The following is a 6,374-nucleotide window of genomic DNA, read 5'->3' on the forward strand; positions in this document are numbered from 1 at the left end:
TTTCATTTCTCAGTCGGCACATAACTCAAAATCAAACAGTTTGGAAAAAATTCTTCACATTTAACCCCAGATTCTCATGATAAAAACCGTGCGGTAAAGCGTGAAATTAGTTTTGATGAACTTTGTCGGGTCAGAGCAAATAGTAAAAGGTCATTGCGTGTAGAGGTTAAATTCGTATTTTTAGAGACTTTCTTTGGTCGCTTACATTTTACCTGCCGATTTCATAGAACTTAATTAATATTTTTAGCCCAATGCTTGTTTGTATTAAGCGCTTGTCAGTCCTGCTCGTTGAGATACTTTTGCTCAAGCCTTGAGATCTTGTCCGACCATTTTGGTCTAAATGTAAAGTCAAAACCACGGTCTTCACTCTGCCATTTAAAGTTTCATTGATGTTCTCTAAATTTAACAGCTTTCACCCCACGCTTTAAATATTCTTATCAGCTATTGGCAAGCCTCAGCTACCGCGAGTGGCTATGCTTTATTGGGCGCAGTTCTAGGCGTGAATTGTTTTGAGAGAAATAATGCTCATGACCTTCCGATGAAAAAAAGCGTTCATTCTTTACGGAAAATAATGAAATAGTTATGCTTGGGGTTGTTTTTTTTTGTATTCAGGGCAATTTCAAATCTTTTTACGGCACCTTAAACATGTCGATGACCTGAGCTCAAATTAACAATTGATCCGCTTGTGCTTATTGTAATGGAATTATAGTGGTTTAATTGTGGGACTATTTTGGCCAATATGAGATAATTTAAGTTCACAAATACTGCAATTTTTCATTAGCAGTTTGACGAATTAATCCAGTTCAAAAACTAATCCAGAATGAGTTGAGACACGCTAATTGAGCCAAACTGTATAAAAATTGATGCGAAAAACACAATTGGTAAAAGAAGAAAGTGCACAATATTTATGGTTGGGATGGTTTTTTTATTGAGTGAGTTTTTAAAACAAACTGCCGGCTTATTCTGTGTTTGCTTTGTAGAACTGATTTTTTTTCGCTGCTCGTAGTTTACTTTGTAGTTTTTTTTTGCTTTGAATTACGTCTGCTTTTTGTAATTTTATTAACCTTGACTTTGTATATTTTTTTGCTTAATAATTTCCCGGGAAGTAACTTCAGCGGATATTTTTGGCAAAATGATCTAGTTTTGAGTCGTTTAACGACAAGTTGAATGTTTAATCTTTGGGCTCCCTTCTGGATCGCATAAAGGGCTAAATATCTTGAAATCGAAATTATTATTTCAAGTGTTTCATGCTAACAATTTTTTTTATTTCTACGGTAACTTAACCAAGTTTTGTCGGCTCAGTTGCCACTCGATAATTTTTTATGTTGTTTAATTAAACGCCATCAATTGTTTTTCTGGACTGGACGGGTTTTCCGCAAATAGAGCATCATTCCAGACAAAATATTGAAGTTTCAGTCGCTCAATTTTTTTGAAAATTTTCTGGACTTAGTGCTATCTATCAATTTCCTGTCTGTTGGCTCGCAATACTATTTTCAGGTGGCATCGCAATTGGTGCGAAGCTCTGCTTCCCCTCTGTGTCTTTTATATTACGACCATTGAGTTAAACTTGGTTCTTCACTTTTCGATATATTTTTAATGAAAACTTTGCAAACATATCTTTAGAAATTGATGCTTTGACAGATATTTATAGTAGCACTGTAGATCAATTCTCAGCAGCATTTAAAAGGAATAGAAATAATAATTGTAAGCAAACGAAAATAAAGTTGGCGATTTTTATTGATTGAAAGCATTATTTTTTATGATAGCGTTTTGTTATATTCTAAAAAGTTTTTCGCTACATTTTTTTGAATTATTGTCTATCTATAAACATACTAACAAAAATTTTGACCGGTGGTTTTTTGCAAAACTTGTCTTATATTTACTGAATATATTTTTTTCTATGATTCACAAAATGAGTGTCAGATCTATCTATGAGATGTCTATAATGCTAAATTTGATTGCTATCACTTGAATAACTGACCGGTTTGGCCAAAAGTGCTAAGCAAACAAATTTTCAAATAGAAAATTGCTAGTCATACAATTTTTATGCAATTCCTTGCATGTCATACAATTTTTTGCATGTAACCCAGGTGAATAATGTCTTAGATGAATTATGAGAACTTGGATAATAGTTTGCACAATCCATGTATGAAGAAGATACCCCAACACACTGCCTTTTCGATTCTTTACACTCCTAATTGGGTTTGAAGCTGAGGCAACCAAAAATAGTTTCAACGTATCTTTCAAGTATCATTGCCAGAAAATCTGAAATTAAAGATGCATTTGAAAAAAAAATTGTTAGCTAAAGATTATGAAAAACACCTTCATTAAAATTTAAAGACCCTCATCAAAAACCAATCATATATCGATATAGCAAAAGTATCAAATGTCTTCCAAAAAGTATCGAAAGTATCAAGCAGACTTCTATTGGGCGTTACTGGATGTTTCATCTTTTTTATGCAGCATTATTATTGAAATTGGAACCCGCTCAATTACTATTAAAACGAAAAATGTGTATTTATTGGTATTCGCAGAAACGTTTTTGGAAACCAAAAACATGGCTTAAAAACAAAGTTCCTAGATAAAAATAAACTTTCCTGAAAACGAATTTAGCATTAGTTAGATTAATAATATCCAACTTTGCACTTCTCTGCATAAAAAAGCAAATATTAAGTTTTTTATATTTGAAAAAAAAACAACAAATGAAATTACATTTGAAGTTATAAGAAAAGTTGTTTTGCTTCCGCAGTTTTTGGAGCTAAGTTGTCAGGTGTAAATTAATCATGCAATTTTAGATTAGGTATATTTTTTCACTTTGATAGTTGAGAAAACTTAATTAAAGATATTGTGATTGAGACTTTTAATCAGCCTGATGAAATGATTAAAAATAAACAAAATGGTTTATTTATGGCAGATTTGAAACAATTCAACTTCAACAGGATTTACGTCAGGATTTGGCAGTCAAGTTTACCCCAGCAAAGAAGTGGTAGTGGTTTTGCAAAGCGTTTTTTTCTCTCAGAATTTTTGGTCTCACTACTACAATTTTTGATCGAAAGGTAAAAACTAATTAAAGGATTTTGATGTTCAAAATCAAAAAATAAAATCATATTTGTGTTTAATAATATTTTTACATTATTGGGGTTTAAATTGCTCATACGGTGCACGCAACGAACTGATCAGCATTCAAAATTAACTTAATTCATTTGAAAAAAAAATTTAAGATTTAATTAGCGTCCATTGAACATCTGCGATAAAATTTCGAAGATAACAATCAAATGGGAAATTAAGCATTTGATTTCTGTTTTCGTGTATGTTTTCTGAAAAGTTTGATTTAAAAGAGTTTGAATTGACCTAAAAAAGGCTCCACTATCTTCACACTGAAGTTCATGGAATACTTAGGTGTTTGTGAAGCTGAAAAACAACAGAAGTCTTCAAAAGTTCGATTACTTTTTCTGACAATGAAAAATGAGAAACTGAGAAAAAGTAACGCAAACAAAATAGTTGACCTTAACATCAAGATAACTAACAAAAAATTTTGTTGACATCAGGATGAAGAAACGAAAAAACACAATTGCTCAATAAATTTTAAAAAATTTTGTAATTTTGTAATCGACATTTATAATAACCTGTTGCGAATAAATCATTATCCAGAAAATATTACTTTTTTTGAAACTCAAAAATGAGCTGAACTCATTCTTGGAATAGGTTTTATTTTCTTCAAACACGAACTCTTTGGTAATTTGGAAATTTATATTTTTTTTTGCTGTGTAACTCGGTGGGATATAACGACACTGGGGAACTTCCCAAGTATAAACTTCCATCTGAAAATTCACTAGATACCGACACACGACTCATTGCTTTGAACCTTTGGCCAGGATGAGGCAGTAACTCGTAAGGTGGCCCTTGATGATTTCAATTAAGGTGTCGATGCTGACAATCAGTTCATCAAAAAAAGTATAAGAAGTTTCGTTTTGAGCTCACCTATCTAAATATACACAAAAATTCCAAGTTCAAAGTATAAGAAATTACATCCCCACGCTTGAAATAAATCTTCATTTCTTTTTTTTTAAAAAAAAATAAGCTCATCTGAGTCAACTGCGGATAATCAACTAATGTCTAATGCGTTTTTATTGCGCAATTGTTGGAAACATTTCAAATTGCCGCTATGAAACGTTAGTGCCTTTTTTCTTGTTTCTATTCTTTTGCAAAAACTTGTATATTACTTTCATGATATTCTTTTGGTGTCCGACAAATTAGACGGTTCCTGTTAGATGCGACTTTGAGACGACGCTACCTAACTCTCGGTTTGCATTTCTCAGAAGAATCTAGTGCCGCTTTTAGTTTTAATTGTTCTTTTTAAATGTTTAAACGCTCGTTTGTCGTCCTAATGTCACTTATTCGTCTTAATTTCTTTTCGTCTTCTTTAAGGGAGGAGATACTTTACAAGGTTCAAATTGGTATACTTTGAACTTCAAATTGATAAATTTTCTGGCAGGTCCTCATTTCAATGGATAAACGTGCAAGAAGAAGTTGGCGACACATGTCAGCAGAGTAAAATTGAGCAGATTATATTTTCATAAATTTTCATCAACGCCACGTTGAGTTATGTGTGGATTACTATATTCATAGAGTAATTTCAGATAAGGTACACCGTGTGCTCGTCACGCTATCTTATTTTCGGCCGGATAGATTCGTGCAACTTCTTAGTCTAATACCAACCTGAATCTTACTCTTATATCTCCTAGTCTCAATAGATCTAGTGTACATCGGTTTACGCGAGTTAGTTCCAGAATGAGAACAACTGTATTCTAAGTTAAATTCAAATTGTTCTGGTGTTGAAACTACAAGTAGTTTCAACACTTACAAATAAATAGGTTGTTAGTTTGATGGAGTATGATTGGTTAGTATTTAATATTTCATAGAGATAAAATATCATAATAATAACCAATGATAAATACTAGTTTAGATCTATGGTTCCAACGTGCAAAAAACTGTGGCAGAATTTTTCTTCTTGTTAAATCAACCCATTTGATTATGCCCGCTAATCTTTGAGCTTGCTCTCAATTCAAAAAGTACTGTTTAATTAATTTAACCATGTTTGAAAAAAAATAATCAGAAAACTGTGCCTTATTTCATTTTGTTTTGATTCAGTAACAACTAGCAATATAATTCAAAATTTTTAATTGGATTTTTTTTTAAAAAATAACGTCTGCTTTCTAAAGCAAATACTAATTTTATGAAAACCCAGTAATTGACCAAATGATAAGCGCCTTTTGGACGGTTAAGCGCCTCAACACCAAAATGCTAAAAGTAATTTTTTTTTCAAAATGTTCCGTATGTTTTGATTTTTGATAATTTTGTTTGCCTAATTTTTAATAGTTTGAGAACATAATTTCCGTTTTCATTCTCAGAATAGTTTGAGTGTAACTTTCGTATCCGGTTTAGATCTGGCTGCTTACTGTTCCACTGCGTTGCTTTTTCAAAAATTAATACAACAAAATGTAAAATTTAGGATGATCCTTTAGTGAAGCTCATTTAGTGGAGACAAAATTAGATCGATCATTCAACTGAGTAGCTTCAATTAAAGTCAATTAAAAACAAACATCCTTCAAAAAATCGATGCAGAGAATATGAATTTCCTCATAAAACCAGGGCACTAATTTAGTTCAATCAATTTAGAGTTTCTATCATTAATCAAAGCAAGACTTCTCGTGTCAGTCTGAAATCTTGAATGTTCCGACTGCATCTTAAGGTATATGGAGTGTTGTTTGTAGTTAGAAATTAGGTGACATTAGAAAAAAAAATTTTAAATTGGCATTTTTTAGTTATTTTCTGAAAATAATCGCTCCGAAACGCCATTTAAAGTCAAAAGTTAAATATTTTGCTCGGAGCGAAACTTTAAGTAGATCAAATGGCTAGCTTCAATTAAAAATGGAATGATTTCCAAGACGTGTAAAATTTCCAAGACAATAAAATCTTAAATAGACCAAATAGTTCGCCTCAATTGAAGTTCGAACGATTTCTAAAACGTATTAAATCTCCAAGACAAAAATACCATTTAGACCAAATAGCTTGCATCAATTCAGTCTGGAGCGGTGTATTAGACGTATTAAACGTTCAAGACAACAATTTCGTTCCGAATGACATACAAAAACTTTGTCAAAAACTGGTAGTTAAAAATTCGAAATCTGCCTGGAGAAAAAAAACAATCTGAGCACAAGCATTCCGTCATTTTCTTCAAAAATTGGCGGAACAACAATTTTCACTCGTATCTCAGGGCAAACCCCTGAAATTTTTGACAGCACTTTACGAACAATTTTTTAAAATTTGGTTGAAAAATTGACAAAATAATTGAAAGTTTATTTCATTTTTTA

Source organism: Symsagittifera roscoffensis, chromosome 2 (assembly GCF_963678635.1).
Source record: "Symsagittifera roscoffensis chromosome 2, txSymRosc1.1, whole genome shotgun sequence".
Classification (NCBI taxonomy): Eukaryota; Metazoa; Xenacoelomorpha; order Acoela; family Convolutidae; genus Symsagittifera; species Symsagittifera roscoffensis.